Consider the following 16905-nt stretch of genomic DNA (forward strand, 5'->3'; position numbering starts at 1 on the left):
TGTCTGTTCGAGTCACTCTTCTCAATTCTTCTGGGTATAGACCAATTAGCAGTATTGGTGGGTCACATAGTGGATCTATATCTAAATTTCTTAGGAATCATCAAACAGACTTCCACCTTGGCTGTACCATTCTATATTCCCACCAGCAGTGAATAAGTTTTCTTATCTCCACATTCTCTCCAAAACTTATAGTTTTCTGTTTTGTTAATAGTGGCCTTTCTAGAAGATGTGAAATAATATCTCCTTGTAGCTTTCATTTGCATTTCCTAAAAGCCAGTGATGCTTTTATTCATGTGTTTTTTGCCAAATATATTTCTTCTTTAGGAAAATGTTTATTCAGGTCTTGTCATTTTTTAATCAGGTCATTTGTCTTTTTATTACTGACTTGTAGGATCTCTTTTTAATATCATGGATAGTAGAATGTTGTTGGATGTGTGTTTTCCAAATATTTTCTCCCATTGAATAGGTTTTCTTTTTACCATCTTCTCAAAGTCCTTTGAGGTGCAGAAGTGTTAAAGTTTGAGGTGGTTCCATTTATCTATTTTTTCTTTTGTTGCTTATGCTTTGTGTGTAAGGTTTAAGAGACTCTCACCTACTATAAGATCTTGTAAATGTTTTTCTATTTTATTTTCTAGGAGTTTTATGGTTTTGGATTTTATGTTTAGGTCTTTGATCCATTTTGAATTGATTCTTGTATAGAGAGTGAGATTGGGGTTCTGTTGCATTCTCTCGATTATGGATATCCAGTTCTCCCAGCACCTTTTACTGAAGAGACTGTCCTGTCCCAGAAAAAATGGACTTGATAGTTTTATAAAACATCAGTTGACCATAGAGGTGGCAGTCTATTTTTTAACTTTCAACTTAACTCCATTTATCAATGTGTCTATCTTTACACTGATGCTTTGCTCTTTTGACTGTACTTTTATAATACACATCGAAATTCTTGTTGGTCTTGATGCATGGTTCTTAGAGAAGTCTAGCATGAATTGTATTGTTGCAGAAGTTGAGAGAAGTTCAATTATTTTCATATAGAAAGGCCAGGGCTTGAGAATAATTTTGGAATGGAGAAAGGAGTTATTTATGACCCGCCTGGCACGGAGTTTCTCATTCAAAATCTGAGCCCTGAACAAGATTTTTGAGTTATTTTTATACAGAGAAAGGGCCAAATGAGTCTTTGTTTCAGCGCTCAATAAGCTTGAATTAGCATATATCTTCCACATCCTCGGTAAGCTTTTAGCATGGACTTCATACATTCTAGATAAGCTTTCAGCACATTTGGTTTGCATTTTCCCTGAATATTTAAGTTTATAGAGTTTGGATTGCTAAACTGTTTCTCTGGGACTGGAGTTGTTGTCATGGTTACCAAGGGCAGGGCTGCAGTTCTCACTGTTCCAAACGCACAGCTCAGGACACAAACAGATTAGGTTATCTACAAAGAGATGAACAGCCACCCCTCCCATAGCCTATATCAGTATAAGTCTCCAGAAGGTTCAGGGTCATATGAAAGACAAATTCTATGTTCATTTGTAAACTTTACAGCCTTTAATTCACATTCATACATATATGAATAAACAGAATTCTCTTTTGATACTACTCAATCCTATGAAATTTTACTAAAAATAGCATATTTGCATGTATAGTAAGAATTTGGAAATGTGAGTGATATTTGGCACCATTTACCAGAACAAATACCATGGATTTCCTCATTTTTGGACAAGTTTATTTTGGACAAGGACTCTATAGCTGGTTTTCTGTAAAGCTATTTGTTAATCTCCCTATTTTTTTAAAGAAAAAAAATTATTATACACAACAGTGTATACAAATCCATTGTTGCAAAAGTCTTCATGATTTTAAATAAAAACACCAAAATGAGTTTAAATTCCTTTCACATCAAGTTCTGTAATCAATTAGAAAAAAAAATGGTTTTATTGTATGCACACCTGGCTATCACTATGAGAGGCTAGACTGGGGAGAGAGGCCCACAAGGTCACTGCAAACCTTAAATTCTTCAGCAACAATGAAATTGTGCATTGAGAACAACTTTCATAAAATATTTTGCCTCTTTATTTTCTTAGTGTGATGAATAGGAAGATTGTAAATCTTGTACCAAAACAGAATTGAGCACTTTCATTTTTTACTGATTTGTAGGACAATGACCTTGAAAGTTTGCTCTCCTTCACAAATAAATGCTGACTTAACTAGAAATGGTACTAGATGTTTTTCTATATTGTTATTTATTTGTGACTTGATTTGATAGAAATAATGACATTACAATCAAGGAGAAAAAATATCAATAAGGTAAATTGATTTGCTATTAATTTTAATGTGAGTGGCTCAGAAAGTATACTTCTTTAGGACATTACAAATTCATGTCTGGAATATTTTCCATATCCTACCTGCCCAACTCCACCTAAAATAAAATTACTTGACTTACTTATCTTAGTGAATATCACTTTTAACAGAGACAGGCTAACTTCTTTTTATGTCTGTCACTCCAAATCTAGTATGACACCTCCAAGGGCACAGATTGTACACTATTTAAATTTTAACAAGCAGTCCTTCTTTTGCGATGAATGACTCTATCTTGATAGTCATCAATCTTGCTGATTTTTGCTTTGCTTTGCTTTTTAAAATGGTTTAAATCTTTCTCCTCAATACTACTGCATACCTGATTTTGCTGCAAAAATTTCCACACAGTCTTCCAAGTCTCTTTTTCTTTTACCTCAAGAAATAAAGCTACAATGAATTTACTCCCATGGTTTACTTATCATGGCTTTAACTTTCTGCTTAGTTTCTACAATATAGTCCATCCAACATATTTAATCTTACTTATTATTCCTTCCAACTTTATGTTTCCTATTCCAATCATGTTTTTTTTCAGTCTAAGAAGCCATGCTTTCCACTCACTATGCCCTATCTATTCCTTTCTCCTACCTTGTGGCATTTATCTGTTTCAAGTTCTGACTAGAACACAATATTCTCTTTCTCTCTTATTGTATGTTCATTTATTATTTTTGTTAGCTGTATGTATAGAAATAGATCACAATTCCTTGTTAAATTGTAAAATATTTTAATTGTATTTTTCTCTTTATCTCACACAAGGCAACATTTGTTACTCCCCACTTTTTCACCTCCAGGAGATTGCATTGGATGTCCAAATTTTTCTTAGAGCCTGTCTCCATTCTCTTTGCCATATAACTTTAGCATCTTTCCCCTCTTACTGAGGGCAAGGCACCATACTCTGCCCCTTGGCAATTCCATGTGAAGTGCTTGACCAACGGGATATTAGTAGATATAACCAAGCTGCCTTAAAAAGTGCTTGCACAATTGGGCTTATTCACTCTTGTGCCTCTTCTAATAATATCAGATGAATGTCTTACCTAAGCTAGCCTCAATTTTGGTAGAAAGATGTGAGACATATAGAGCAAACTTTTCCAATAAAAGCTCAGACAAGAATTGAGTTTCTTTCTGACCCTAGGTGCATAAAGTAACTAAATCAAGAGCAAGTGAACCAAATCTCAATTAGATGAGTCATGGTCATAGCCACTAAATTTGGGATGGCATTTCATGTAAAATAGCTACTGATGAAGTCTCACAGTTAAGTCTGAGTTAATAATATATTGTTTATTTCTGTATATAAAATGATACATGAGAAGCTAAATTAACTCTATGCTATAGTAAGGCTACTGATAATTTTATTTGATCTACATATATGAGTCTCATATTTGAAAGAAAAAATCTTCTGTTCATAGATTTCTATCAGCATCCACACCTTGTCAAAGAAACTTTTGAGATATTAGTAAGCAGATATATTTTATTTTCTCAAGAGTTCAGCTGTCATTTTCATTATGCCCTATCTGAGAAGAATAAGATTGCTAATTGTGTTTATAATCAAGCACGGGAATAAATAAATAAAGCATAAGTACTGATAATTATTAATACCTATAATGGTAAATGATATAATATTAAATCTCCAAGTGGTAATGATTCAGATTAGAGCAAAAAGTGTCTAAAGAGGGGAGTGACCAATACAATTTTTTCTTAATCTCAAAAACATTGCATGGTGATATTGAGAAAAATTAAGTGGCTATCACTATCCATTAAATTGTAAAATACTCACCAAATTAAGAGAGAATCTGAAAAATCAGAATAAGAGAAAAATACACAGTGTTAGCTGCAATGACATGCCTCTGTCATATCAATAATTCAGAAGATTTCTTGCATATTATGCTTGATGTTCTACAGAAAGTCACCCTCATGAGATTGACTGTTTGGATAGCAAACAGATGCAAATGCACATGAAGAATGGTTTATTTCCAAATTTCAGGTAATTATGTTATAATATAAAAATATCACAATGGGTGAATTTGCTAAGGATAATTTACCCAGATGAATTTAGCTAAAATTGTTATTATCATTCAGTGATTTTAGGAATCACTAAAAATGAAGTATTTTTAAAATGCAATTTATATTTCTCTGAATTCTCTGCAAAGTGAGTCCCTATAGTTGGAAGAGTGAGTTGTTACAAAGTATGAAAGTCACTTGGGTTTCACAAATTATTTCTTTCCATTTTGAAACCACTTATCTGATTATGATCAATGTATTCACATTCTAAGATATTGGAAAAAAATTTGGCAAATAAAAAAGGAAAATTACAGTTCTATATCATACCATCAACCAAAGATATACAAATTTGATGGTTTTGAATACTTTATACTATGTCATGTGTATGTGTGCAGGCTCATGTGTTTGTGTGTGGTCAGTGTTTTTATGACTTTGGAACAAGATATTCTTTGCTTAGTGTTACACAAATATAAATATTTTCCAATTTTATGAAACACTTTACAAACATTGTACTAGCTACATATTATTCCATCTTATATAAAAGTCTTATTCCATCTCAATGTACTACCTACTTACTATTCCATCTCATATGTAACTGGAAAAACCTAATTTACCAGTTTAGAATACAAATAGAGTTATAGTATTCTACTTAATCACATTGACTTCCTTCTGACCTTGTTAGACGGTAATCCATTATGTTCCCCTTGAGAATACCCTTGCCTGGAATCATCAAAAACTGCAGGCATGGCTTATTGATTCCAAAATATTTTAATGATGTTTTCTAATATCAGGCAGAGTGGTAAAAATCAAAGTCAATCTCTGTATTGCTTTGGCCACTGTCACAGGAGTTGTTAATGGGCACTGATTATACACCATCCACTGGATGTTTGTCCAGTGTAGCAGGTATTTTCTGTCAGGCTAAGGACCTGGGAAAATATTGCTCCACCCTTCATCTGAAAGATTAAAGCTAGTTTTCCTTCATGAGCTCATACTTAGGCATTTTTTCAAAGAAAGAGTCCATGCTAGAGTAACTGGGTGGAAAGAGGATTCCAGTCTCAATCACAAGCTTTATTAAGAAACATTACCTCATGTGCTTTTAGGTTCAGCTCTTGCACCTGGGTCAACAAGTCAAACTCCTCTCTCCCACATAGTATAATTTTTCACAAATTGTGTTATTCTTCTTAAGGGAACTTTTTTTAGTTTAAAAGGCACTTGGGAAAATTTTTCTAACTTAAAATTTCAGAAGAATATTTCTTTCTACTAAATTTCTGGGGTTTTCCATATTAATTGGTTTTTTCCTTACAGTCATTACCTGATTCAACAATTATTTATTGAGTGCCTACTATGTGCCAAGAACTTTTGTTCTCTTTGGAGATATAGCATTGTACAAAAGACAACAAATTCATCTGCTCTTGTAGAGCTTACATTCTAATGATAGAAGCCAATTATTAAACAAATAGATGAAAAATAAACCAAGAAATAATAGGAAGTAAAAATGATCTTTGGAATACATGGCATTTATATAATTACTCAGAGTAAAGAAGAAATGAACCTTGAAATGAGCTGGACTAAGCGTGTTTCTGACAAAGAGTTTTTGTTCATGTAAAAATCCTAAATGTGGACCAGGTTTTGTATGTTCTAGGAATAGAAAGAAGGTCAGTGTTGTAGAGTTTGTGAATCTCACTGTAAAATGGATAGTGCTGCTGGGAAGGAGACATGGCTCAAATGATAGAGCATCCACCTACCATATAGGAGGTCCAGGGTTCAAACTCAGGGCCTCCTGACCTGTGTGGTGAGCTGGCCCACACGCAGTGCTGCCCTGTGCAAGGAGTGCCATGCAGGAGAGTCCCTTGCATAGGGGAGCCTTATGTGCAAGGAGTGCACCCCGCAAGGAGCCTGCCCAGGAGTGGTGCCACACACACAGAGAGTGGATACAGTAAGATGATGCAACAAAAAGAGACACAGATTCTCAGTGCCACTGAGAATACAAGTGGAAACAGAAGAACACACAGCAAATGGACACAGAGTAAACAACGGGGGCAGGAGAAAAGTGGAAAAAAATAAATAAAATTAAATCTTTAAAAAAAAAAAGGATAGTGCTGTAGATGATGTGGATATAAAGCTAATATTATGATAGATATGCAGAGCCTTGTAGGCCAAAGATTTTTTGTTTTGTTAAATGTAATGGAATGCCATTGAAGGATTTTAAGAAAGAGAGCAAGTATTATAGTTGTTGCCATTGTTGTTGTTTTTTTAAAGAACATCCTCACTTCTTTGTGGAGAATGAACTGTGAGCATGTAAAAACAGAATCAGAAAGATTAATTAGGACACTATTATGGCAATCCAAGCAAGAGATAATGGATTTTGGGCACAATGAAAAGAGAGAAAATTGAAGAGTTATGATAACTATCAGCAAAAGATTTTAAAGCAGCAGTTATAGTAGCTTAATTAAGTAAAATAAAATATAGGAACAATGAATAAATAGATGGGAATCCCAATAGAAAAATAGAAATCATAAAAATACATATGAAATTTAAGAATGAGAAATACAATATCTGAAATTAAAGTAAATTACTGCATTAGAATAACTGTAGAATGGAGGAAGAAAGAAACTTATAAAAATAGGAACTCAGGGATCTGTTTAATAATATGATTGTTCTAACATAAAGGTAATCAGAATATCAGAATGAGTGGAGGAAAAGAATGAGATAAAAAAATGTATTTTAAAAAATAATAGTTGATCACGTCTCAAATTCAATGAAAGTAAGAAATTTACAGATATAAAATTCTCAATGAATGCCAAAAATAATAAATATAAAGAAAACTATATGGACACATCATAGTCAAACTACTAAAAATTGAAGATAAAGAGACTATAGAAATCATTGAGAGAAAAACAACACATTGTATAGAGAAGAACAATTCAAATGACTTCAGAATACCCAAAGAAAGTGGAACATCTCTGAAGTGCTGAATAAAAATAAGTATGAATGCATAATTCCATACCGCATATAAATATTCTTCATTAATGAAGGAAAAAATTTTCAGATTAAGAAACCTGACAATCACCAACTGACCTAGACACCAAGAAATTATAAAGCAAGTTCTTCAAGCTGATTGGAAATAAGACAAGTTGCAAACTCAGATCTGCAGAAAGAAATGGAAAGCATTGGAAATGGTAAATATCTGGGTAAATGAAAAATAATCCTTTCATTTGACTTTTTTCCCTCTTTATTGCTTTAAAAATCATATAAATGCTTAAAACAAAATTATAAGACAGTTTTGTGGGTTTTTTAATGTTTGTAGATGCAATTTATACAGAACCTATAACTTAAGAGATGAAGGCATTGCAATAGTTCTGCATTCTATGTGAGATGGTACAATATTATATAAAGTGGATTATGAAAAGTTAGGGCTGTTCAATTCTTAAGGCATGAGGACCATTTTATGGTGATGGATGGAATCTTCTTACTTTCTCTTATTTCTTGATTGTGGTTGTGGTCACCTGAATTTATGTAGCTACCAAAATTCTTTAACCACCTACTTAAAATTGATAAATATTATTACATAAAAATTTTATCTCAGTGGGTCCAAAATAATATAAAGAATGTGAATAATTTACTTTTTTTCCTAGAAACATTTGTCAACTTTTCTTTTTTCAAGTAGTATATGGCAAGATCTTATTTCACCATTAAGAATACTTAGCAGTATAATTTTTAAAAATTGCTAATACTATTTTTGTTACATTAATTTGTATTTCTGTGATTATAACCAGTTTAATTTTTGTTTTTAAAGACCTTTATAAACACTAAAACCCCAATTGATAAAGAGAGCATGAGCATGAAGGCAAAATCTCCAATAACTAGCAAGATTATAAATATCAAATGTTTGATATATAAAATCACATTTTAATATGATCAAAGAAATTACTTAAATTCCTTAGACCTGAAGTGTTTAGAAAATCTTCACGATGAAGGTCAAATTTGGACAAAGCATTTGGGTCATGAGTAGAAAGGAGAATGTTAGTTGGAAGAAGCTGGAATATATGTAATCAGGTGGGAAAGTAAATGACACGTTCATTTATACAGGGAGGAAAGAAATCAGAATGAAAATCAATTGAGTTCAAATTGAGAGAAATCTCGAACCTGAAGACAACAAGAATCCATAAATGCATATGAGCATGAAAATTGAAAACAACAATTAGCCAGAAAAAAAAAATTAGTTACCTTTGCTTTGTTTTTCTTTCTTTTGCCTAATATACAATAAAATATACAATGCATTAGGAAGTGGAAAATGCTTGGAAATTGTAATTATACTATTTGCAAGTCTGGCTTGTATAATTCTACAAATAATGTGGGCCAATTTAAAGACTCCAATCTTAAATTCCTTTACTTTATCTCTTAAATAAGTACCTAATACTGGAATTAATTGATTTATGCATCATATTTATGGCCAACTGCTTTTTCAAAAGGGTGCAAAGACAAGAACACTGGTTCCAACCCAACTCCTGAAGGACATGGTTCAGGGCAGTCACAAGACCAAGAACACACCAGGCAAAGGATTTGACATGAGCTTTATTGGGACTTATGAACAGAAGAGACTTCCAGTGGTGGCTGGTTGGAGGAAGAAGATACCACGCCACACAGAGGTGGGAAAAGATGGGACAAAAAAAACGATTCAAAATAAAACCTCAGGGTATGAGAACAGAAGTTCTGCAAGATTTAGATGAAGTGTACAAATAGGATATGGTGATGTTATCACAGGAAGGGAGTATACAGCCTTGAGAAGATTAGAGTTTGCAGTACCATAAGTACATTCTTTCCTCCAAGAAGGCTTATTACTTTTTAACTAGTGAGTGTCTAGATTATGCAGGAGGCTACCTGCTTTGGGCTGTGTTTCATTTAAGGACAGTGGTCAGTCCAGATCCTGGGAAAAAAGAGTTTCTTCACCAAAAGGCACTGGGAAAACTGCACCTCCATTTGAAAAATCAGAAAGAAGAACCCCGCCTCACACTATATTGAAAAACCAACTTAAAATGGATCAAAGACCAATGTATAAGAGCCAGAATTATCAAAATTCTAGAAGAAAAATTAGACATTTACAGGAACTTGTGTTACACAGTGGTTTCTTATACTTTATCCTCAAAGCACAAGTAAATAAAGGAAAAATAGATAAATGGGACTCATTAAAATTAAAAACTTTTGTGCCTAATTGACTTCATCATGAAAGTAAAATAATAATTTGCACAATAGGAGAAAATATTTAGAATCTACATGTTTTAGTTTGCTAAGACTACTGATTCAAAATTACCAAAAATGAGCTGGTTTTTAAAAAGGGAATTTATTTGGGTAAAATCTTACAGCCATGAAATATCCAAATCAAGATGCCATCAGAGATGTTTTCTCAAGAATGGTCATCTTTTGGCAGATCCTCAAGTCCCACCACAAGGCAGGGCAAGATGGCAGCCACTCACTCCTGTTCCTGAACTCTTCTCTCTCACCTGGCAGGGTCAAAAATGGTGTTAGCTCTCTTTTTCTCTTTGTTTCTGCTTCCAGTTCTCAGTTTATATAAGACTCCAGAAAAGCGCAGAGACACAACCTGGGCTGTGTCTCACTGACCAAGTCCAATCAAAGTCTCTAAAGCAATCTAATCAAGTGATCTAATCAAAGGTTCCTTAATTTAATCAAAAAGGTCACAGATATGGACTAGCTTAAGAATATGTCCACAAAAAACAAACCAGGACACCACATATCTGATGAAGGTTTAATATCAAGAATGTATAAAGAAATTTTTCAATTTAACATGAAAAAGATAATGCAATGAAAAAAGTGGACAAAAGACTTGAATAGACATCTCCACAAAGAAGATGCACAAATGACCAGAAAGCAAATGAAAAGATGCTCAACATTATTAGTCATCAGAAAATGCAAATCAAAATAAAAAAGAGATATTATTTCACACCCATTAGCATGGCTGCTATTAAAAATCTGGAAAATAATCATTGTTAGGATGTGGAGAAATTGAAACACTCAGTCATTGATGTTGCCAATATAAAATGGTACAACTGCTGTGGATGTCAGTTTGGCAGTTTCTCAGAAAGGTAAGTATAGAATTACTATAAGATCTGGCAACCCCACTATAAGGTATATATCCCAAAGAACTGAAAGCAGGTACACAAACAGATATTTGCACAGCAATGTATATAGCAGCATTATTCACAATTGCTACAAAACGAAGAAGTGAAAGGGTACATCATTCAAAGAATGATAACTAAATTTGATGTATTCTTACAATGTAATATTATTCAGTTGTAAAATGGACTGAAGTCCTGATACATGCATCACCATGGATGAACTTCAAAAACATCATGTTAAGTGAAATAGCTGGACACAAAAGCACAAATATTGTATGATCTCACTCATTAGAAACAATTAGAAGAAACAAACTAATAAAGTCAGAATCCAGAATTCAGGTTAGCAGGAGATGGGGTTGTGATAAGAAATGGGAAGTTAAGACTTAAAATACACAGGGTTCCTATTTGAAATAGTGGAAATATTTTGGTAATGGAAAGTGGTGGTGGTTGCACAACATTGTGAAAATAATTAACAGCAGTGAAATACACACACACACACACACACACACATATCTGAATGTGTTTTTAAAGGGGAAATATTAGATTGTATATATTGTAAGAGAATTTTTTAATTAAAAAAATTTTTTTAAAACATGGATCTACACTATATAGTGAACCCTACATTAAGATGTTAACCCTATTGTTAATAGCACAATTATAAAAATGTGCTATCACTTGTAACAAATGTTTCACACTAATGCAAAGTGTTAATAATAGGGCTATATATGGGAATCCTTTATTTTATGCATTATTGTTCTGTTAACCCAGAACTTCTCTTTTACAGAAAACAACAACAGAAATCCATCATGTTCACTATCTTGAAGACACCTAAGAATTTCCACCTATCACAATGTAAAATGACAACTACTCGTAATCTCAAAATGACTTTCATTGCTGTTTTCAGTTACATACATTACAATTAAATACAATATGAAAAGTTGTTCTTTAAAACCCTAATATTTACTTTTTTCCATTTTACTGAAAAAGTTTGTTAGATCCAATTCCAGTTTATCATTCTTATTTTTCCCACCAGGTAATGGGCTACCTGTTCTGAAATTTGCCAATTTATATGCAAATTGCACAAATAAGTATCTAATTATAGATAATAGGTCCCAGGATTTTCACAGTTTGTGTAAGAAAGTATAAATAAGAAAGGGGAGAGTCAGAGCCTAGAAAGACCTCTGTGGTACTAAATTAGAGTCAGAGCACTAGTATAGACTCAATTTTATTTTAATATTGATAAATAGATACATAGATATGGGTAGATATAGGATAGATAGACACAAATAGAAAAAAAAAAACTAAGTAAGTTCATACATTAGTATACACACATATATTTGCTTGCACTGTTACCAGAATGGATCTACAAGCACTGCCATACCAGAAACAACAAACACACCAAACACTCAAACCTTGTTTTCCACATACCATTCTGTATTAAAAGGAACTAAAGATCAGGACAGGGAAAATATATGATAAGACTGTAAGATTTTTTAGGGCCAGAAAATAAGGAAGTGCTATAAAAAAATAACTAAATGTGTATGTCAAATGGACACAGGAGCCAGAATGGAAGACTTCCCACTGATCAAAGCTGGAACAAATTCAGCAGCAAAATAACTATGGTATAGAATAATAATCCAAAGAATAAAGTAAAAATACAGGAGTCTTTTTGACATAAAAGCTATTTAATAAATAAGTATATGGGGGAAAAGAGACAACTCATCCTTACAGGATAATTTAAAATATATGCTGATGGTCCCCCCCACACACCATGGATGGTATTTACCCCCTGCCCATATGTGGGATAGAAAGAATTGAGTATGGAAAGGAGAAAAATAATGACTTAGTGGTGGAAAGTCCTGGCAAAACGACCTTAACCAACTGATTGAGTTTAATATCACCAATAATAAGTCATGTTGATATCTTTTTTTTTTTTTTTTAAGATTTATTTATTTATTTAATTCCCCCCCTCCCTTGGTTGTCTGTTCTTGGTGTCTATTTGCTGCGTCTTGTTTCTTTGTCCGCTTCTGTTGTCGTCAGCGGCACGGGAAGTGTGGGCGGCGCCATTCCTGGGCAGGCTGCTCTTTCTTTTCACGCTGGGCGGCTCTCCTCACGGGCGCACTCCTTGCGCGTGGGGCTCCCCCACGCGGGGGACACCCTTGCGTGGCACGGCACTCCTTGCGAGCATCAGCACTGCGCATGGCCAGCTCCACACGGGTCAAGGAGGCCCGGGGTTTGAACCGCGGACCTCCCATATGGTAGACGGACGCCCTAACCACTGGGCCAAGTCCGTTTCCCATGTTGATATCTTGTACTCCCTCACATCCTCATATGATGTAATGCAAATGGCCCTTCATCACTATGGTCATCTTCCTGAAACTCATATCCCTGTCTAATCATGAGAAAACATCAGACAAACCCTATTTCAGGATTTTCTACAAAGTACCTAACAATCTTCCAAACTACGGAGGTCATAAAAAACAAAGGAACGTTTAAGAAACTGGCACCGATAGGAGAGACTAAGGAGGAATGATGCCTAAACACGATGTTGAATCCTGGATTGGATTCTGCAACAACAAAAAAATATATTAATGGGAAAACTGGTAAAAGTTCAAACAAAGTTTGTAGTTTATTAGTTTTGTAACAATGTTTCTTAGTCTTGATATATGTACTCTGGTTGTGTAAGATTTTAATGGGAAAATTTTTTATTTTTCCATAAATCTAAACTTATTTCAAAATAAAATGATTACTAATTAGTTAAAATAATTTAGCACATGAGAACTATTTTTCCAATCACCATTTTTATTTCATTTTTCATAATTTGGTGTCTTCACCCACGTCTTCTAATGTAACATGTAATTCTGAACATGAATTTGACTTCAAAATGAACTAACTTCCTTTTGTTTCATTCTAAAGGCAGTGGCATTCTGAATTGATATCGTGAAAAACGTGGAATCAAAAGATTTTGTTTATTAAAGAGTTAAATAACTTTGCTTTATGAAATGACCACATACATACTCTGTACAGTAACTAATGCTTGTGAGTATTCCTTATTGACAAAATCTCTTAACACACTGGAATATAGGTATAGTCCATCAAATCTCCTGACTTTCATTTCCTTGATTGATGGATTTTTAGAAAAAATAAAATAAATGTTTTGCTAATACCAGAAAGACTGTCACATTTGACATTGGTTCCCTAAGAAGGTATTTCCACATTCCAGATTGTGACAAATGAAATGTGTTTTGTACCAAAACTATGTTAGAAAACTTGAAAGGTTCAGAAGCTCATTTCAGATAAATTCCTCAACCTTATACAGACGCAACATGCTGCAGCTACAAAACTGGGCAGAAAATTTCCAGCGAACATGCTTTTTTTATGAGATTACGAGAACCATGTCTTTTTCCTCCTAGCAGGGCTTGTAAACAAAGCAATGTTATATCTAGAAGTCGATATTTCTGGTAGCAGTATTCAGGGTAGCTATTTCAGGTGGAGAATTCATTAACCTCTTTGCCTTTATTAGCTTCGTTATCCATAGCCCTGATTAAAGTTAGAGGCTAGGACAAAGCATCGACCACTGTTAAAGAATTCTATTCTTTCTTAGTTTCCATTTTTCTCAATTCCTCATCAATAAGTCATAAACAAGGTAAGACTATGTTAGAAGTGAAATGAATTTGACTCATTATAAAAAATTGAAAACTTTTACTTCTCCTAGAGATCTGCTGCTACTTTGTAATATTTTTTATTCTATTTCTTCAGACTTGCAGACCTGATGATTACATCAAATTTTACACACACACAACTGTTCTGAAGAGAGTAAAAATTCAGACCAAGGTCATAAACCATCAATTTAGAATGAAACAGTTATGGTTTGATTATGGGTCTGGTATTGCCATGTAATATCATGCCTCCTCTACTTTTGAAGTCATTTTCTTTTCTTTCCTTTGTTTTTAAAGGTTTTTTAAAAATTTTATTTATTTACTTTATTTAATTTGTCTCCCCCTCCCCCAGATGGTTCATTCATCTGTCTGCTAATTATTAGCTTGTCTTCTCCTGGAGGCACTGGAACTGAACCTGAGACTTCCCACATGGGAGGTGACTGCCCATAGTCTGAGCCACATCTGCACCCCTGAAGTCATTTTCTCACTTTCATTTCACCTATGTTTCCCTGCCTGCTCTCTGAATTCCTCTAAGGAAATATATTCAAATTCCTTTTCTGACTGTAATTCTACCTGAGAAGATCCCATTTACCTATTCCCTAGGCTTGGAACTCTTTCTGTACCGTCATAACTTGATTTTTTCCTTACTTCTGATTTACTGTCATCATCTAAGCAGCTTCTAAGAGACATATTTCCACAATTAATAACTGGGCAATATTTTACTTTTTATGCTTATTATGACACCTTCTTTCTGCACTAACTTGGACTATTGTTCCCTCTTTTATATATTGGAAATGATTTCTGTTTGAAGAAATGTTATAAGTTAACATTGAAACATCAAATTTTAAATGTTTGTAGTTTCATTTTAAGACTTATAACTGTTCTTCTGAAAACTTAGAACAACACCCAAATGGCATTTATTTCCCTATTCTTTCAATTCTATCTTTATCTTCTATACTAGAACTTGAAATTGCTTATTTACCTCAGAATTTTCAAAGAAAATGTATAAAAAGCTTTATACAATTCTGATTGCAAGATATGTTACAATTTTAAGGATTAAGGAGCCAGCTCTTAAGAAATTTGTTAGAAGAGTTTTTTATTCTTTACATTCCCCCACCCAGCATGATAAATGAACTTCCTAATATCATTTAAAGTGTCCTAGACAGACTGAAATTTAGCCAATTTAATGACAGAGGAAAGAAAGCTTATGGGCAATATAAAAATGAAAACAAAAAGCACTTTCAAATAAAGATTTAAAAATATTGCTTGCGGAAATCAAACAAGAAGAATTTTAAGCAGTTTGTGTGTGCATGGTGGGGAGGAACAAACTCTGTTTAAGGACCATTATAAACCAGTAATAACCAGATTGAACTCATTTTGGCATTAAGTCTGTGTTTTTAAAAAAATCACTGTCATTTGTGTGAAAATAGTTTCACTTAAAAAATAAAATGAAGTTGGACTACATTAAGCATATGTTATTTCAAAAAGTTATTTAAATTTAAACTTAAAAATTAGGAAAAATCCTCTGTGAGGGCTAGACTCGACCAGGGAAAAGGGAATGCTGAGGTCAGTAGCTTACAAGGCAGTTCTAATCCTTCTTACCCACCCCCACCACCTCTCATGTCTTTGAGACCTATTACTAGACTAAAATCACAACAAGTCCTCAAAGGTGAAATGCAAAGTGTGACCCATGTGGAAGTAAGGTATACTCAGAAAGAACTGCATGAGTTTTCCAACTTATACAGACAGAAATCAAGGGGATATGTGTGGGAATGGATACTAAGGGTATGGGATAATGGTGGAAGGACTATTATGGTTGGGGTGGTGATTCTCACCACATCCCCATTCAACTCTCCTATTTGGCCTGTACAGAAAACAGATGAATTTTGGAGGATAACAGTAGATTATTGTAAACTTAACCAGGTGGTCACCACTCCAATTGCAGCTGCTATCCCAGATGTGATATCGTTGCTTGAACAAATCAGCACATCCCCTGGTACCTGGTATGCAGCTGTTGATTTGGAAATGCTTTTTACTTAATTTCTGTTAGTAAGGACCACCAGAAACAGTTTTCTTTCAGCTGGCAAGGCCAGCAGTACACCTTCACTGTCCTGCCTCAGGACTCTCTCCTATGTCAACTCTCCAGCCCTATGTCATAATATTGTCTACAGGGATATTGATTTTTCCTCCCACAAGACATCATGCTGGTCCATCTTATTGATATCATGTTGATAGGACCTAGTGAGCAGGAAGTAGCAAAGACTCTAGACTTATTGGTAAGGCATTTGTGTGAGAGAGGATGGGAGATAAATTCAACTAAAATATAAGGTCCTTCACCTCAGTGAAATATCTAAGTGTCCAGTGGCGTGGGGCATTTTGAGATATCCCTTTTAAAATTAAGGATAAGCTGTTGTATCTGGTCCCTCCTACAACCTAAAAAGAGGCACAATGCTTAGTTGGTCTCTTTGGATTTTGGAGACAACACTTTCTTCATTTGGATCTGCTACACTGGCCCATTCTGTCCACTGGGTGGACAGAAAAGCTGCTAGTTTTGATTGGGGACCAGAATAAGAAGAGGCTCTGTGTCAGGTTCAGGCTGCTGTACAAGCTTCACTACCTCCTGAGCCATATGATCCATCATATCCAATGGTGTTGAAATTTTCAGTGGCAAATAGAGAGCTGTCTGGGGCCTTTGGCAGGCCCCTATAGGAGAATTACAAGGCATACCCTTAGGATTTTAGAGCAAAGCCCTGCCATCTTCTAGAGAT

Source organism: Dasypus novemcinctus, chromosome 1, assembly GCF_030445035.2.
Source record: "Dasypus novemcinctus isolate mDasNov1 chromosome 1, mDasNov1.1.hap2, whole genome shotgun sequence".
Taxonomy (NCBI): Eukaryota; Metazoa; Chordata; class Mammalia; order Cingulata; family Dasypodidae; genus Dasypus; species Dasypus novemcinctus.